At 47.9% G+C, this 20,295-nt stretch overlaps 1 protein-coding gene across 1 annotated transcript in view; it reads left to right on the forward strand.

Annotated features, from left to right (window-relative positions):
* The first annotated feature begins 12,179 nt into the window (after positions 1–12,179).
* NCKAP5L (NCK associated protein 5 like) overlaps positions 12,180–20,295 on the forward strand; it is an 89,043-nt gene continuing 80,927 nt past the window's right edge. Inside the window, exon 1 of the mRNA XM_075852220.1 lies at positions 12,180–12,335. The gene's annotated coding sequence lies outside the window, so the exon portion shown is untranslated. The remainder of the gene's footprint in view (positions 12,336–20,295) is intronic.

Genomic DNA, 20,295 nt, shown 5'->3' on the forward strand with positions numbered 1-20,295 from the left:
TGCCCCCTCAGAGAGGTGCAGCACTGGATGGGGGTTATATACAGGGATGATGGTTGGTATATACAGGGATGATGGAGGTTATATACAGGGATGATGGTGGTTATATACAGAGATGATGGCTGGTATATACAGGGATAATGGCTAGTATATACAGAGTTGATGGCTAGTATATATAGGGATGATGGCTAGTATATACAGGGATGATGGCTAGTATATACAGGGATGATGGCTAGTATATATAGGGATGATGGCTAGTATATATAGGGATGATGGCTAGTATATACACTACCGTTCAAAAGTTTAGGGTCACTTTGAAATTTCCTTATTTTTGAAAGAAAAGCACAGTTTTTTTCAATGAAGATAACATTAAATTAATCAGAAATATACTCTATACATTGTTGATGTGCTAAATGACTATTCTAGCTGCAAACGTCTGTTTTTTAATGCAATATCTACATAGGTGTATAGAGGCCCATTTCCAGCAACCATCACTCCAGTGTTCTAATGGTACATTGTGTTTGCTAACTGTGTTAGAAGGCTAATGGATGATTAGAAAACACTTGAAAACCCTTGTGCAATTATGTTAGCACTGCTGTAAATAGTTTTGCTGTTTAGAGGAGCTATAAAACTGACCTGTTGAGAATCTGGAATATTACATTTGTGGGTTCGATTAAACTCTCAAAATGTCTAGAAAAAGAGAGCTTTCATGTGAAACTCGACAGTCTATTCTTGTTCTTAGAAATGAAGGCTATTCCATGCGAGAAATTGCCAAGAAACTGAAGATTTCCTACAACAGTGTGTTCTACTCCCTTCAGAGGACAGCACAAACAAGCTCTAACCAGAGTAGAAAGAGAAGTGGGAGGCCCCGCTGCACAACTGAGCAACAAGACAAGTACATTAGAGTCTCTAGTTTGAGAAATAGACTCTTCACAGTTCCTCAACTGGCAGCTTCATTAAATAGTACCCGCAAAACGCCAGTGTTAACGTCTACAGTGAAGAGGCGACTCCTGGATGCTGGTCTTCAGGGCAGAGTGGCAAAGAAAAAGCCATATCTGAGACTGGCTAATAAAAGGAAAATATTAATATGGGCAAAAGCACACAGACATTGGACAGAGGAAGATTGGAAAAAAGTGTTATGGACAGACGAGTTGAAGTTTGAGGTGTTTGGATCACACAGAAGAACATTTGTGAGACGCAGAACAACTGAAAAGATGCTGGAAGAGTGCCTGACACCATCTGTCAGGCATGGTGGAGGTAATGTGATGGTCTGGGGTTGCTTTGGTGCTGGTAAAGTGGTAGATTTGTACAAGGTAAAAGGGATTTTGAATAAGGAAGGCTATCACTCCATATTGCAACGCCATGCCATACCCTGTGGAAAGCGCTTGATTGGAGCCAATTTCATCCTACAACAGGACAATGACCCAAAGCACACCTCCAAATTTTGCAAGAACTTTTTAGGGAAGAAGCAGGCAGCTGGTATTCTATCTGTAATGGAGTGGCCAGCGCAGTCACCAGATCTCAACCCCATAGAGCTGTTGTGGGAGCAGCTTGACCGTATGGTACGCAAGAAGTGCCCATCAAGCCAATCCAACTTGTGGAAGGGCCTTCTGGAAGCATGGGGTGAAATTTCTCCCGATTACCTCAGCAAATTAACAGCTAGAATGCCAAAGGTCTGCAATGCTGTAATTGCTGCAAATGGAGCATTCTTTGATGAGAAAATTATTATTTCAAATAAAAATCATTATTTCTAACACTGTCAATGTCTTGACTATATTTTCTAGTCATTTTGCAACTCATTTGATAAATATAAGTGTGAGTTTTCATGGAAAACACAAAATTGTCTGTGTGACCCCAAACTTTTGAATTGAACGGTAGTGTATAGGGATGATGGGGTTTATACAAGGATGATGGGGGTTATATACATGAATGATGCCTGGTACAGCTATCATCACGCTATATAACCCCCATTATCCCCGTATATAACCCCCATCATCCCTGTATATAACCCTATCATCTTTGTATATACCAGCCACCATTCCTGTATATACCAGCCATCATCACTGTATATATCCCCATCATCCCTGTATAGAGGTATAGTCCAGCCATCATCCATATATTAACCCCACATCATCCCTGTATGTATCAGCCATTATCCCTGTATATAAACTCCAACTATATCAATTTATCCATCAGATAGGGTTGCTTGCTCACCCTCTCCTCACACGCAGGCTTCTTCTGCTCCTGACTAGCGTTGCGGCACGTCTGCTAAATTGAATAATGCTGTAGCGTGGCCGCGCCGGTCATGGTGGGAGTGGCTACCATCTCAGTGGACCCAGGGCCACCCCCCAAAGATAGCGCCATACATCCCATCTGTAGAAAGCGTGACACATCCCACCTGTAGATAGCACCACACAACCCACCGTGTAGATATCGCCACACACCCTGCCCTGGTGATAGCACCATTGGAGCTCCTTCTAGGAGCAGAATCCCCAGCCAGAGCGTTGCCGACGCTCTGACCAGAGATTTCTCTCCTCGAGGAGCCCCTGACGTCATTGTCTGAGGGGCTTCCAGATGCCGGAATCTCCGGCCAGAGTGTCAGCACCGCTCTGGCCGGGGATTCTGCTCCTGGAGAGAGCCCCTGACATTACTGTCCATATATGGACAGTGACGTAAAAGGCTTTCCCAAGACTCCATAGTTAAAAACACTGACATCATGGTCCATATATGGACAGTGACATCAAGGACTTTCCCGGGTTCATCACTTTAAGTAGCCCTGTGCCCGGGGAGTCCTCCTGTGACAGCCAGGGTCAGTTTTTAATGGCCATCACATGGATTGATCTCTGAAAAACAGCCATTAAAAACTGATCTATTGACTTTTATGGGAGACCGTTGGGCCGTGAAAACGGCCAAAAATAGAACATGTTCTATATTTTGACGGCCAGTATTCACGGGCTGTTAAAAGAATGGCTGTGTGAATACATGACCTGCCTAAGTAGAGTCATGTGTTAATGAACCTTCACTTATCCCTTCTTTCCCTCCACCCCCACCTTTGAGAAAAGACACGTGACACCGAGGTTGGATGTGAAATGGCCACAGCAGCCGTTTATTAATTTCACAGTTTATAAAATGCAATTTAAATCCGAAACATTCGGATAACTAATTAGGAATCCAACCGGAGAATTCCTCCTAATAATTCACATGACCCAACATGGGTCAGAATTATAAATAACAATTTAACGTTAACATTAATCCGAGCAGGGGAAGTCCTTGAAGCCATTTTAGATATTCCTTTTAAACACTCGAGTTAGCCATCTGCAACACCACCAAGACCTTACCTCCAGCCGTAAACCAGTTCGGAGGCACCGCTCACCTCTGCAGATGGCTCCAACCACCAGAAGACCACTTCAAAGGGATAACACCCGATGAAGTCTTCAACCATGTACCTTTTTTGGGGGACGCATACACCCGATGCGACCCCCCCCACCAATTTGTACTGACCGACCTCAAGGACTCCCCCCGCCAGCTGCTATGACACCTGGACCTGCTCCGAATGAAAATAAGAACAACATGTTAGATAAGCACACAGTAAAAAAAAACAATCATAGACAGACTCACATAAAGACCACCAGGGACAAACAAACAAAGGGCGGGGGGGTGGGAGCTTATGACAATTCCGTGTTACTCCTCCCGCTGCTTCCGGCTCACTGCCGAAAACAGCGGGAAGCCTGGTAACGTACCCTAGCTCCTCCCTGCTTCTCAACTACCTCCCCCTACCCCTCCTTCTAGTTAACCCTATCCCTACTATGTCCTGTCATGGAGGCTTCCCTCTGAAGCCCTGCAGGCTGCGTCCAGCCTCTTCTTGACCTGCCTAAGTAGAGTCATGTGTTAATGAACCTTCACTTATCCCTTCTTTCCCTCCACCCCCACCTTTGAGAAAAGACACGTGACACCGAGGTTGGATGTGAAATGGCCACAGCAGCCGTTTATTAATTTCACAGTTTATAAAATGCAATTTAAATCCGAAACATTCGGATAACTAATTAGGAATCCAACCGGAGAATTCCTCCTAATAATTCACATGACCCAACATGGGTCAGATTTATAAATAACAATTTAACGTTAACATTAATCCGAGCGGGGGAAGTCCTTGAAGCCATTTTAGATATTCCTTTTAAACACTCGAGTTAGCCATCTGCAACACCACCAAGACCTTACCTCCAGCCGTAAACCAGCTCGGAGGCACCGCTCACCTCTGCAGATGGCTCCAAACACCAGAAGACCACTTCAAAGGGATAACACCCGATGAAGTCTTCAACCATGTACCTTTTTTGGGGGACGCATACCCCCGATGCGAAACCCCCAACCAATTTGTACTGACCGACCTCAAGGACTCCGCCAGCCACAGCGAAACAGGCCTTGACCACCTTAAGCCTGTGAGTCTCGCCACACCACCACCGCCCTTTCAATTCCCTCTGCTATTGCCAGACTCCACAGATCAATCCCAACCTCGGTCAAATGAACCCCATCACTCCTCCAGTAGTTCCCCACTCCTGACTCCAAATCCCTGTGCCGCACACAAATGCCCCCATTTTTGACTACAAAACGGGACACAGCACGATTAACTTTTATACGAGCCTTATTGACTCTTTCCACTGACCTAGCCAGCCGCCAATGCTTCTTCGGAACAATGTCCGACCACACTATAACTAACCAGGGATAGGAAACCCACAAACACAACATATCGTGTTTGATATCCCGCACTAACTCACGAAAAGGGCGGACCCCCAAATCATTCCCACCCATGTGCAACACCAAGACTTCAGGCACCCTATCCAGCCGGGCGTATGTCTGGAATTCCACTAACACCCTGCTCCACGACATACCTCTAAATCCCAGCCAATGCAAAACCGCGTCATGACGCTGAATGCGCAACTGGCGACCGTCCGGGCGGACGTCCGCCCTCAAAGCCCCCCAATGAACGTAAGAGTGGCCCAACAACCACACAAGACACGGAGGCTAATCTGAAACGGAAAAGAAAGTTAGATACCAGCACACAAACGTTTATTTAAACGCTAACAACATGACTCATAACAAGTGGGGGCGCACGTAGGACCTAAATCTGTTGGACTCCCAACGACTGATGCGCCGCACCCCCTCATCATCCAACCCCCAGCGCCCCGCTTCTGTTGCTGCGCCAATCCTGAAGGAATGAGATGAATACGGACCCGCCGCGACACCGACCGCCGCCAAGCATTTTTTAAATACAGCTCCAAATTGAAATCTGGACAAAAATGACCCATCCTCGTGACATAGCAATGGCAACTCAGGAGACCCCCCCCCCCGTGGCTTAAAAACCCGCATGCAAGCGACCGGGCACATCGCCGACCCCGGGAGGGCGAACAAAACAATCAGCTTTCCTTTTCCCAATTGGTCAGTTTTTGATCGGCGCAACCATACCTCGAGCCGATCCGCATATAGGCTCACCTCTCCCAGTCTCAACCTCCCTACCCGCTTGGTACTAGGTGACACCAGCTCACCAATTCTAAATGCCCCAAAGAACGCTAAAGAAAATGCTAACCGAAACAACTCCACCTCGGACGAAGAACGACAGACCGATACTAATGATACGCCCAAAGAGCTAAGCAGAGAAAACGACACAGGCCTTCTACAATCCGCTTCGACCCTACCTCGGCGCAGGCCCTTTAAAGCCTGTCCCACTAAAAATTATTTTGATACATCCCGAAAGCCCCGTAACTTCAAACCAAAAGCCACCGCAGACATGAAACGATTTACCTTTGCCAACGAAAACCCCGCCTCCCAGGCGTCCCCCAACCAGTACAAAAGTGCCACCAACCTGTCTCTATCAGTGGTGACGTCACCCAACTTTCTTACCCACTCCTCCCACTGCCTCCAACAAGCAGAATAAGCACTCCACGTTGTGCGCGCCAAAGAACTTTCCACCAATCGTTCTACGGGACCGAGACGAGATCCCAGAGATGTTCCGGACAAGCCAAACCGAGACGGTCCGCTCCCGGTGCCAATTGCCGAAACCGGTCCCACTGTGAGCGAGAAAGAGCATCAGCGATACATTTCCGCACCCCCGGCACATGCACCGCCACCACCCACGCGTTCAACGACAAGCACACCAACACTAAATGGCGCAACAACTGAACCACCGGAGGAGAGGATGCAGTGATGTTATTAATGGCCAGTACCACCCCCATGTTGTCGCAGTAAAAACGAACCTTCTTATCCCTGAGCCTGTCCCCCAAAATGGTCGCCGCAACCACGATAGGGAACAGCTCGAGCAGGGCCAGATTCCGCGTGAGTCCACTGGACACCCAGCTAGCCGGCCATTGACCTGCGCACCACGGCCCCCCCCGTACACTCCAAAACCGCCCGCCCCAGCCGCATCAGTAAAAAAAATTAAATCACTCGTATCCTGCGCTGGAGCCATCCATAGCGAGCGACCGTTATACTGCCCCAAGAAGTCATCCCAGACCTGCAGATCAGCTCGATGCTCCTCCTTGAGCCGCACAAAATGATGTGGCGCACGCACCCCCGCTGTTGCAGCTGCCAAACGTCTACTAAACACCCTCCCCATTGGCATAATCCGGCAAGCGAAATTCAGCTTCCCCAGCAAAGACTGAAGCTCGCGCAGCGTAATTTTCTTTAACCTACAAGCCCGACGTACCTCCTGACTCAATGCCCCCAACTTATCCGCAGGAAGACGACACTCCATCGCCACCGAATCAATTTAAATTCCCAAAAAGCAAATCGTCGGTACCGGGCCTTCGGTCTTTTCTGGCGCCAAGGGGATCCCAAAATCCCTCGCAACCTTCTGCAGTGCATGAAGCAAGTTACCGCAAACCGGCGAACCCCCCGGGCCGACGCACAAGAAATCGTTCAAGTAATGTATCAAAGAGTCGACCCCCGCTACTTCCTTCGTAACCCACTCGACGAAGCTACTAAACGCCTCGAAGTATGCGCAAGAAAGGGAACACCCCATCGGAAGACACCTATCCACGTAAAAAGCCCCATTCCAAAAACAACCCAACAGCCGTTGGCTTTCTGGATGAACCGGCAACAACCTGAAAGCCGCCTCGATGTCGGTTTTTGCTAACAGCGCGCCGGGACCCGCAGCACGAACTAACCCCACCGCCTTATCGAATGAGGTATACACTACGGAGCACAACTCATGATCAATCCCGTCATTTACCGACGAACCTTTGGGAAACGATAAATGCTGAATCAAACGAAATTTTTGGGGCTCGCGCTTTGGCACAATACCCAATGGGGACACCACTAAACCTTTTACTGGCGGATCAACAAAAGGCCCCGCCATGAGACCCAACGAGACCTCTTTAAACAATTTTTTCGATACGATCTCAGCATGCAAGTAGGCCGACTTAAGATTCCTCCGCGTAACCGGGACCTCATAAGGAGGCGGAGGAGTAATAAAACCAACACAAAACCCTTCGAAAATTAACTTGGCCCTATCCGGATACTCATTTAGATAAAGGGCCATCCTTTCCACCCTCACCGGTGACAACCCCTTGACTAGCAGATGAGGGCTGGTTCCCTGACCTCTTCTTCCGCATACATTTCGCAGCCCCGTGGGATGCACCGTTACACTCTGAACACACGTGCTTGAACTTGCACGTGGCCCCGAACTTACACTGGCCATCGTTGAATTGCCAGCAGAATCCCAACTTTGCCCCGGCACCTTGCCCGGCCTGACTGGACTGGCCTCCCTGGCCGACGCTCCCGGGAAAGGACTGCCTAACCGGAGCCGTAACCCTTAACCAAAGAGCAATATCCTTCTGGTCCCACCGAATCGCCGGCCGAACCGCTTTTCGCTGACGGAATTGCTCGTCGTATCTTAGCCACGCCTGCCCCCCGTACGCCCTATGGGCCTCCCCAATGGCATCAAAATAGCAAAACAACGCCGAACAATTTTCCGGCGCCTTTTCCCCTATCACACTGGCTAATATGGCAAACGCCTGTTACCAATTGACGAACGTCTGCGGGATAAGCCTATACCGCCGACGTTCCTCCTCATCCTTCTTACTCTTGTCCCGCTTGCTCTTATCCAAATTGAATTTAGCAAGCAGCAGGAGAGAAAAAATCTCGACATATTCGTCCTTCCAGATCCGCTCACGCACCTCCTGCTTTAAATGCGCCCCCAACGGACCTTCGAAGCAAACATACACCTCCCCACGAGCGCGATCATCAATACGCACCCTATCGCCATCTTTTTGGGCCTCGGTCTGTACTGACACCGCGACCGCCTCCTTAGCCGCCATCCCGGGACGCGCCTGTACCGATCCAACTTCCCGGGGACCTTCCCAAACTACCGCCGGGGACACCTCCGTAACTACTGGAGCCGCTGCCCTATCTAGACGCCCGACCAGCTCCCGCAAGCAACCCACTAAATCTGCTAGACCCGCGCCGTCGCGCCCGACCGCGCCGCTACCGGCAGCCGATGCTACGCTTGCTGCCCCCCCACCGACACCCGACATAAAAATCGTTGGATATGGCAAAGACGGAGTTATGCACTCACCGGGCTGCACAGGCGCTGTGTTCCCGTCAGCCGGACCACCCTGACCTCGCCGATAAACGTCCAGTTCGCCTTCTTCCAGCTCCTCTCTCGCAGACGACTGGCCATCCCACCGACATCTCCTACACGGGGACGACGACGCGCTGACAGATGGGCCGGCAACCTGCCGCCCGACCGCTGGGACCCAGACTTCCGACCGGACCTGTTGCCTCGTTGTCGCTGCCGCCCTAGGCGTCCGTCTTGACGATCTCGATGAAGCCTGCCCCCTGGCCGGAACATCACCAGGCGGGGCGGCCGTAGATTGTCCTCCAACTCTTGCATCCGATGGGGGAGGGGTGACAGGGAGCCCGGCCTGCGTCTCCCTGTTTACCGCCGGACCTCGTCGCGGCTGGGGATTCCTGCCAGGACGCAGGGCCTGGGAAGAGGCGGCCCTCCCAGCTGCCTGGCCTGCAGCGCCCTTTGTAGGGCTCCCCCTGCGACGCCGTGTCCGCGGGACCACCTCAGGGCTGAGGCGTTCTGGAGGGCGGGACCGCCGGGAGCGACGGGGAGACCCGGCCTGAGCCACCGTCGCCCCTGGAGACGCTCTCTGCCTTCTCTGAGCAGGAGCGGGTGTTGCCGACTCCCCCCCCGCCGCCATACTACTGCTAGGGAGGGGGCCGGGGGAGGGGAGCCTGTCCCCTTGAGCAACAGACCTCGGGTGCCGGGCCTGACATGGCGATGCTTCGGCCCCCGAGATCCTGGTAAGTGCCGCCACGGTCTCCTCCAACCAGCCGGGACCGTGGTGAACAGCTGCAGCACGCAGCCGCTCGTGTATGTCGGCCTCCGACATGACAGGGCACAGAGGGGGACAACGGAGGGACCTTATGACAATTCCGTGTTACTCCTCCAGCTGCTTCCGGCTCACTGCCGAAAACAGCGGGAAGCCTGGTAACGTACCCTAGCTCCTCCCTGCTTCTCAACTACCTCCCCCTACCCCTCCTTCTAGTTAACCCTATCCCTACTATGTCCTCTCATGGAGGCTTCCCTCTGAAGCCCTGCAGGCTGCGTCCAGCCTCTTCTTCCATAGAACTCCATTGTTCTGAAAAAGGCCCATTAAAACAACGTCTGCCACATGGCCATTTTTCACTGTCGTGTGAATGTAGCCTTAGGGTATGTGCACACGGTAGCAGGCTTTTACGTCTGAAAAGACAGACTGTTTTCAGGATAAAACAGCTGCCTCGTTTCAGACGTAAATGCTCCTCCTCGCATTTTGCGAGGCTTCTCTGACAGCTGTAAATTTTGAGCTGTGCTTCATTGAGTTCAATGAAGAACGGCTCAAATTACGTCTGAAAGAAGTGCCCTGCACTTCTTTTGACGAGGCTGTATTTTTACGCGTCGTGGTTTGACAGCTGTCAAACGACGACGCATAAATGACAGGTTGTCTGCACAGTACGTCGGCAAACCCATTCAAATGAATGGGCAGATGTTTGCCGACGTATTGTAGACCTATTTTCAGACGTAAAACGAGGCATAATACGCCTCGTTTACGTCTGAAAATAGGACGTGTGAACCCAGCCTTAGGGTATGTGCACACGACCTCTTTTCAGACGTAATGGAGGCGTTTTATGCTTCGAATTACGCCTGAAAAGACGGCTCCAATACGTCGGCAAACATCTGCCCACTGCTTACGATATTCTGTGCAGACGAGCTGTAATTTTACGCATCGCTGTCAAAAGACGGCGCGTAAAATTACGGCCGCGTCAAAGAAGTGCAGGACACTTCTTGGGACGTAATTGGAGCCGTTTTTCATTGAAAAGCACGCGCATCGCACGGACGTATATCACACTCGTGTAAACGAGGCCTAAGGGTGAGTCCTCACGTAGCGGCTTTATCGCAGTTTTACTGGGATTTTTGCAAAAACAGCAACAAAATTGCAATGTAATTACTATGTAAGTTACCTAGCACGTCAGTTACCTAAGGCTTTGCAGCTGCTCAGGGATGTAACAAATAACCATAGCATAACGTGGCCTCAATTCAGCATGAGCAACTTTAAGGGTATGTGCACACACACTAATTACGTCCGGAATTGACGGACGTATTTCGGCCGCAAGTAGTGGACCGAACACAGTGCAGGGAGACGGGCTCCTAGCATCATACTTATGTACGATGCTAGGAGTCCCTGCCTCTCCGTGGAACTACTGTCCCGTACTGAAAACATGATTACAGTACGGGACAGTTGTCCTGCAGAGAGGCAGGGACTCCTAGCGTCGTACATAAGTATGACGCTAGGAGCCCGGCTCCCTGCACTGTGTTCGGTCCGGGACTTGCAGCCGAAATACGTCCGTCAATTACGGACGTAATTAGTGTGTGTGCACATACCCTAAGGCTGTGTTCACACGCAGTGACTAAAAACGTCTGAAAATACGGAGCTGTTTTTCGTGGCGCATTTTACGGACGTTATTGGAGCTGTTTTTCAATGGAGTTAATGAAAAAAGGCTCCAAAAACGTCCCAAGAGGTGACATGCACTTCTTTTTCACGGGTGTCTTTTTACGCGCCATATTTTGACAGCGACGCGTAAAATTAAGCCTCGTGGGAACAGAACACCGTAAATCCCATTGCAAGCAATGGGCAGATGTTTGTTGGCGCAATGGAGCAGTTTTTTCAGGCGTAATTCGAGGAGTAAAATGCCCGAATTACGTCTGAAAACACTGCGTGTGAACATACCCTAATGCGTGCACAAGCCCGTTAAAACACATAGTCCAACAGCATAAGGGTATGTTCACACACACTGTTTTCAGACGTAATTCGGGCGGTTTACGCCTCGAATTACGCCTTAAAAAACGGCTCCATTATGCCTACAAACATCTGCCCATTGCTTTCAATGGGAATTACGATGTTCTGTTCCCATGAGCCTTAGGGTATGTTCACACGACAACGCCAATTACGTCTGAAATTACGGAGCTGTTTTCAGGAGAAAGCTCCAGAATTTCAGACGTTTTTATAAGTGCACGCGTTTTTCGCGGCGTCTTTTACGGACGTAATTGGAGCTGGTTTTCATTGGAGTCAATGAAAAACAGCTCCAATTACATCCCAAGAAGTGTCCTGCACTTCTTTTGACGAGCCGTAATTTTACGCGCCGTCTTTTGACAGCGACGCGTAAAACGACAGCTCGTCTGCACAGAACATCGTAAGACCCTTTGCAAGCAATGGGCAGATGTATGCCGACGTATTCGAGCCGTCTTTTCAGGCTTAATTCGAGGCGTAAAACGCCTCCATTACGTCTGAAAAGAGGTCGTGTGCACATACCCTTTGATTTGTAGGGCAATGATGGGAATATGAATTCCCAGCTCTCCGCTGCTTGTGAAGGCAGTGATTCCGGTATGTATCAGGTAGAGGGCTGCTCAGCATGTTGCTCGCTGTTATATTATTTTCTCTGTGGTATATATGCCCCCTCCTCCCATTGTCACTCTATAGACTAGGACTGCACAGGGGACGTTACCTGTATAGGTGACCTAATACATGTGTATTCTGTAGGACCTGTCCCACTGCCAGAACTTTATTTATGTAGAGCCCCTCCCCCCCAGAACACTGCCCGGGCTCCACACCTCCAGGATGAGAAACATCTGGGGAGCGCTGGCCGGGGCCGCCTCTCATTGGCTGCACACAAGGGGCCGGGACAAGAGCTTTAAACCCATGACGTCACGGGCCGCGGCTGCTCCAAGCTGCGGGGACCTGGAGGGGATTCCAAACTGCAGCAGGACCGGGACGGCGGGGACTGCAGGTGATCGGACAGAGGTGAGAGATTGGCGGGGATGAAGTGATGCAGGGCGCGACCATATCGTGCTGGGAAAGCCATACAGCGGATTATTTCTAGGCGGGAGGGAGTTGAGTGCTGGGATTAGGGGGGCATAGACACAATGCCAGACACGGGCAGGGGATGAGGGGGGGAGTGGTTATGTGGGAGATGGACACTGTGTACAATAGAGCACGGCCTGCCCATTGTGTATGTACAGCTGTGGTGCCCCCTATATACAGGTAACAAGTCCGCAGAGCATCGTGCCTGTATAAAGATGTCTAGGCCATGTATATCACCTGGTCATATACCCAGCCTGTAATCCAATGTACAATCTAGAATCCAAGCAAATGCATAAACATGGCATCAGCCCTGGAATCTGCTAATCTTTGATCCTGCACCCAGTTACCAGCACAGCTGAGCTCAGGAATCTCTGGCCATCTGGTGTCCTCAGACCACATTAATAGCTGCAGATTCTCAATCCCATGACCTGAGATATGATGACAGATTGGAAATATTCACTAAAGATTTTAGAAAAATGAGCAAGGTTAGAGAGTGTGTGCACACATGTCTATCTATCTATCCATTCATTGGAGTTGTCACCATCTTCCTGGATTCGGAATGCCAAATCTTCCTAGCTATGCATCATTAAATCCGTCGTCATACTGCATAACCAGGCAGCAATGCCGTTCAGGGCTCTGGAAAACCTGGATGACAATCTTCATGACCACCAGGGGCCAAGGGGCTTGTTATCCAACTTCCCCATGCAATAACACGTCCATAACTTGGAAGCTTTTCCATTCAGGACTCTAGAAAAGCGGAATGTAGTAAATGTTATAGCAGTCAAATAGAACAGCTATGACCGAAACAAATGAATAGAATTATTAACCGCTTGGTGTAAAATGACCGTACAAGCAGGGCCGGTGACCTGTGCGAGGGTGGTTGCATTGTGCGTGTTATGTATCACTACTGAAGAGGGCGCCACTGGACCTAATAGCGGAGCTTGCACCCCTGATCCCATGCTTGGTCCTGAAAGCTTGATTGGGCATTGTTATTTGGTCACGGTTTGACTTTATTATTTGGAAGGTACTGCACTGGGCACCATCCATCCTAAGGCCGGCCCTGAGCACATAGACTTGTATGTACTGGTGACTGATTTTTTTTTGTAAACTCCCACTCTACCTGACGTCCGCCGTGACATGCTGTGCGGTACTGGTGATGGTGTGTCGCCCGGAGACTTGGGAAGTATTGTGCACATGTCCAATTCTAATTCATAGGACCTGTGCACAATACTCTACAGGTGACGCACATTAAAGGGTAACTAAACTTTCAGAAAACTTCTGACATGTCATAGTGACGTGAAGTTTTGATCGGTGGGGGTCTGAGCACTGAGACCCCCACCGATCGCTAAAACGAAGTGGCAGAAGCGCTCTGGTGAGCTCGTAGCCGCTTAGTTTCTGATCCGCTTTTCTCAGAAAGCTGAGTAGTTGGTCTATGGGCTCAAAGACTTTCTATTGAGCCCGTACTCCGTTACCTTGGCTTTCCGAGAAAAGCCGATCAGAAACTAAGCGCTCACCCGAGCGCTTCTGCCGCTTCGTTTAATCGATTGGTGCGGGTCTCCGTGCTCAGACACCCGCCGATCAAAACTTCACATGCCACTATGACATGTCAGAAGTTTTCTGGATGTTTAGTTACCCTTTAAAAAAATATACAGATATGGTATTTAGATTGTCAGCCCCACTAGGGACAGCGAATTAGGACAACTTCTGTACAGTGCTATGGATATGTTGGCGCTATATAATTAGAAATAGATAAGTAAAATAGGGGGAAAAAAATAGGCAATGGTGTGTCAATATTTCTGTATACTGTGAGTGGATATTTTCCTGATCCTTTAGTAGAAAAAAAAAAAAAAGGCCAGTGATGTTAAAATATGATAGAAGAATTCTTCATCTATTCTTGTCGTCTCTGATCTCCTCCACTGCCAGAGGTCAACCCTTTGAAATCCCAGCTCCTGTGACAGATGTAGGGAAGTTGCACAATAAATGGGTTTGGTTTCACAAGAATGAAAGTTACCCCAAAAGCAGATGTTGTCATTGTTAACAGTGCAGCATTGTTGGTTTTGAGATCTGCAGACTGTATGTGGGGAGAACAGCTGGGAGATAAAGTAAGGCTCCTTTACTGACAGACGATCCTAGAATGCCATTTGGGCACCATGAGTAGCTGAAGCAAATGGAAATTGTACATTCTCCGCATATTTTGTGAAATGGAACCGACCCGGGCAGAGTTATTGTCGGAATTTGCTCATTTCTAGCATTGTCGTTCTTTAATGAAAATCCTGGTAGCTGAGGGATCAATAACCACTGACTAATGTGTCCTATATACTTTGATGCCCTGTTTAGTTTGCAGAGCATTATATTGAAATGCATTGTAGTGAATTACTAGTAAATGTAAGGCCCAGGCTACATGGTGCAGCTTTGATTCACTTTTTATAGTAAAAGACTTAAAAATACTTGGCGTTCTCCTTCCTCAGTCCAGCCATGGAGAGCGGTAGTCCGCTGTCTCTATAACTTACCAGCCCCTTCAACTGAATGTGACACATTACAAGAGAGCGGAGATCTGATGATGTCATCCTCTACTATGGCCTATGTTTATTACCCAGAGCCCAAAGAGTAGGATCAAATAATTGTTCATTAGGTAATCGAAGGGGGTTGTCTAGGATTAGAAAAAAAGGGTCTGCTTTTTTTTACCTCTCCCAGAAACAGCGCAACCCCTGTACTTGGGTTGTGGCTGGTATTACAGCTCAGCACATACACTTTTTATCTATCCTTTAAGATAATTGTAGATGCTTATTGTAGAGTAAAGTTTGTGTCTAAATTTCCAATATATTTGCCCTTTCAATTTGGTCCCTGAGCGCAAAGTACAGAAAAAAAATAGCATAGTACCATGTTAGCCAGAAAAAGTTATACAATGTTTTAAATACTTTTGTGTCATGCTGACTCCAGATCCCTTAAGGGTATGTGCACACGACAACGCCAAATAAATCTGAAATTACGGAGCGGTTTTCAGGATAAAACGACTCCTGACTTCAGAAGTTTTTACAAGTGCACGCGTTTTTCGCGGCGTCTTTTACAGACTTAATTGGAGCTGGTTTTCATTGGAGTCAATGAAAAACGGCTCCAGTTGCGTCCCGAGAAGTGTCCTGCACTTCTTTGCCGCGGGCATAATTTTACGCGCCGTCTTTTGACAGCGACGCGTAAAATGATAGCTCGTCTGCACAGAACATCGTAAGACCCATTTCAAGCAATAGGCAGATGTTTGCCGACATATTGGAGCCGTCTTTTCAGGCGTAATTCGAGGCGTAAAACGCCTCCATTACGTCTGAAAAGAGGTCGTGTGCACATACACTAAATCCTAAATCAACACCCGTATAACCTCAGTTTTATTGCCCCAGCTTATTTTAATGATGTATCACTTCCTGTATAAATTGTCGGTGTAACATCTTAAAGAGACTGTCACCAGATTCTCAAATCCCTATCTCCTGTTGCATGTGATCGGCGCTGCAATGTAGATAACAGTAACGTGTTTTGTTTTTTTTTTAAACGTTCATTTTTGGCCAAGTTATGAGCTATTTTATATATATATGCAAATGAGTTTTGAAATGGGCAACTGGGCGTTTTTTTTCCGTTATGTCCAACTGGGCGTGTATTGTGTTTTTAACTGGACCTGTTTACGTGTATGACGCTGACCAATCAGTGACGAGTCAGCATCATACACTCATCTCCATTGATTTACACCGCAGCGATGTGCAGCCGCATACACAGAGATTAACGTTAATCAAGTGTCCTGATAATGAATACACATGACCTCCAGCCTGGACGTCATGTGTACTCAGAATCCTGACACTTCTGAATCTTTTCTTTGAGATTTCTAGCACGGGAAACGAAATCTCGTTTACCTCCGTAATCTCGCGAGATTTAGCTTCCCTTGCCAGAGTCTCACAGAAAAGATTCAGAAGTGTCAGGATTCTGAGTACACATGACGTCCAGGCTGGATGGTCATGTGTATTCATTATCAGGACACTTAATTAACGTTAATCTTTGTGTATGCGGCTGCACATTGGTCAGCGTCATAGACGTAAACACGCCCAGTTAAAAACACAATACACGCCCAGTTGGACATAACGAAAAAAAAATCGCCCAGTTGTCCATTTCAAACCTCATTTGCATATATATATAAAATAGCTCATAACTTGGCCAAAAATAAAAAACGTTACTGTTCTCTACATTGCAGCGCCGATCACATGCAATAGGAGATAGGGATTTGAGAATCTGGTGACAGAGCCTCTTTAAATGTTGTGCTCTTTTCTAAAGGTACTCTTAGGCCCCATGCACACGAACGTGCTTTTGCGGCCGCAATTCCCCCGAAATTCCATGGGAGAATTGCGGCCCCATTCATTCCTATGGGGCCATGCACACGACTGTGGTTTCCAGGCTCATAGCAAATAATGGCCGCGGCCATGTGCACGGCCCGCGATTTGTGGGCGGCTTGCGGGTGACACTCCGCCCCCGGCCGACACGAAAATCACGGCCGTGCAAATGGCTACGGTCGTGTGCATGAGGCCTTACACGGGCCAACGTGGCCCGTGTTAACGAGCGCCAGTCAACGAGACAGCTCGTTGATCGGCGCTCGTTTGCTTCTTTCACATGGAGCTAGTGTGGGGATGAGCGCTCCTTACTCCGATCGCTCGTTGTAAAAGGGCCTTTAGTCATTCACTTGTAAACTTGCCTGGTTGGAGGCGCCTCTGTGTTCTGAAATGTAACTTTTCTGGATAGCCAATAAGGGTATGTGCACACACACTAATTACGTCCGTAATTGACGGACGTATTTCGGCCGCAAGTCCCGGACCGAACACAGTGCAGGGAGCCGGGCTCCTAGCATCATACTTATGTACGATGCTAGGAGTCCCTGCCTTGCTGCAGGACAATTGTCCCGTAGTATAATCATGTTTACAGTACGGGACAGTTGTCCTGCAGCGAGGCAGGGACTTCTAGCATCGTACATAAGTATGATGCTAGGAGCCCGGCTCCCTGCACTGTGTTCGGTCCGGGACTTGCGGCCGAAATACGTCCGTCAATTACGGACGTAATTAGTGTGTGTGCACATACCCTAAAGGTATCATGCCTATAATACTTCTGTCTTTTTCATCTCTGAGTGCAGAACAGGGTAGAGAAATATGTCTATGTACCACATATAAACAAACATAGCAACCCCCTCATCGTGCAATACCAACTGCATTACCAAGTAGAGTACCCTCTCTAATAGAGTATAAGGAGAAGGGGACGTCCATCGCAGTCAGCCCTGTTTAGTATTGATCTTTACCATCTCCATTAGGTTACGTCTTTTTTTAAATATTTTTTATTGAATTTATGGAGGCACGTGCAGGTTTTTTTTTTTCTGCTTTTTTTTTTTTTTTTTTATATCCGATCTGCAAACTCTTCCCGCAAAATACTTGTGTATGTGTGTTCTCCTCATCCAGGCACTCCTAATCTTCTAATATAGCGTTCCAGCCTCATCATCGTTTCTGTAGGGCTGTGTTTTTATCTAGTTTCTAAGGACTTATGCACACATCACTGCCAAGTGTATGGTCCCCGTATGGTGGCACACTGTCTCTTTGGGTTCGTATTATGGCTCGTAGGAACTCTGCGTATTCCATGTCAGGCCTTTGTGAGAAAATTTCCCTAACTCGGCACGGTATGGAGTATATCACAATAATTTTTTCTGGTGAATTCTCACGACATCCGTGAGAAGAGAACCTCAGTGTGCCACTTTATAAAATCAGAGGCACAGGGAGGTATAACATGGGTCTATAGAAGTATATGGGTGCCGAATTAGGAATACTCACAGGTCCATGAGTGTCCTGGACAGAGAGGCAAGCCTGTAGATTGTTTTATCCTATATGTATCTTATCTTCATGCTGGCAGCATAATATATTATAGACCTTTATGTGTGTCAGTGAAAATAGTGTATTCTAGTTCTGATTGCCTTTTTCAGTGATTTCCAAGCGCAGGACTTGGTAGCATCACCTTAAAAGGGTTTTCCACAGGATAGGTCATCGGTATATAGGTCATCAGTATATGATCGGTGCAGGTCTGACACCCGGAACATGCACCAGATGTCATTGTACAGTATACAGTGCACGGAGCCAGAAACAGTTTGCTCCATAGGCTGCATAGCGGCCGTTCTGTAGCTCTGCTTCTATTCACTTGATTAGGAGCAGAGCTGCAGCTTGACCGCTATTCCGTTACCAGAGCCATCTGCTTTCTGCATGGACGTCCAGTGCCCAGTGTCAGCCGGAGCAGCTGATCGGTGCCAGGACCGGGTGTATCCGGTGGATAGTTCATCCGTTGTCTGGTAGTGGACGACCCCTTTAACCATAGTGTCAACAGCAATGGTCAGTACAGAGTATTTTCTTTTCTTTACTTCAATTACACAGTTGTCCTTTTGTTATAGTTTACCATAATTCACCTTTTTACCAGCATTTCACCTATTGAGCTTTACTTATCTCTCACTGGCCGCTGCTATAAAAAGTTCATTGCCGTTATCCCCTCTCCTAAACTCCTCCTCAGAGTGTAAATAATGGTCTGCAAACATTTTGCGCCTTTTATCGTAATAATCCGGTGTCCCTTTGTGCGCACACACCAAAAGAGGACATCAATGCACAAGCGTGGGATTTTGTGCGCTGGGGGAAGGCGAGGAGCTGTCAATCAAAAGTAAGGAGTCGGGGTAAACCCGGAAAGACTTGAGGAATGAAGATATGACTTTTTTTTTTAAACGAAGATTTGACTCTTTTCAAATGAAGATCTGACTCTTTTCTGCTCATTAGCATACGTGTGGGAACACTAAAAAACTGAATACTAAAGCTACAGAGCCAACTAAGAAGAGAATTATAGGTTATATAGAAATGATTTTTCACCCACTATCACCTGGTATTGCTGGTTTAATTGGTGAAATGCTGGTGACAGGTTCCCTTTAAACTCCAGGACAATTATTTCACCTGTGGGAAACAGTGGGAGAAAATGTAGACATTAAATCCGTTCTTAAATGAGCGTCCCATTTATTTCTGCAGTTATCATGACAAGAGCCATAATCCTTTCAAGGCCAATTTAGCTGTAATTCTTTTGTCAGGTGTTTTGGCAAACTTCTTCTTTTTTTTTTAAATTGACATGAGCATTAAGAATCCTATCTATTTGCACTGTTTCTTGGTATACACTAGTTAAAGTTCTTAAAATGACCCTCCAGTCCCAACAAGTAATTTGACTATACATTGGAAATGTATAGTCAACTTACCTGCTACCTCGCTCCTGAATGATCTGGCCTCCATTCCAGCGTTTCAGTCCCCTGTTTTTTCGCTTTCCAAGATGGCCCACGCAGTCTCAAACTTCGCTATAGAGAGCTTCTGTGGAGGTCTTAGACACACCCCCTCTCCCTCCACTGCTATCTGATGGACCATGCTGATGACATCATCCCATGTGTTGGAGCTGTGTGGTGCGTGTCCCAGACTTGCAAAGAAGCTCTCCATAGCAAAGTCTGAGACTGCGCTATTGATTCCGTCAAAAAAACGGAAACCTGCCGCATCGGTGACAAACGGAAACCATTAGCAATGTTTCTGTCACCATTGATATCGATGGTGATGCAAAGGGAAACTGTGGTTTCCGTTGACTTTCCATTGCGGGGTTCCATGACGGAAACCTCAGACGGAACCCCGCAACGGAAGGCGAACGCTGATGTGAACAGGCCTTAAGTAGTATTTCTACTCTTTACTAAAATATTTTCTAGTCACAAGTCAGTAGGTATTTGTGCCCATATATTCCTCTTGATATACAGATAATAGATGCAGCTTAGGACTTCTGGTAGAGATGGTTGGTAAAGTTACCAAGCATGGCTTTATTTAGTGATGTACAT

Source organism: Rhinoderma darwinii, chromosome 2 (genome assembly GCF_050947455.1).
Source record: "Rhinoderma darwinii isolate aRhiDar2 chromosome 2, aRhiDar2.hap1, whole genome shotgun sequence".
Lineage (NCBI taxonomy): Eukaryota > Metazoa > Chordata > Amphibia > Anura > Rhinodermatidae > Rhinoderma > Rhinoderma darwinii.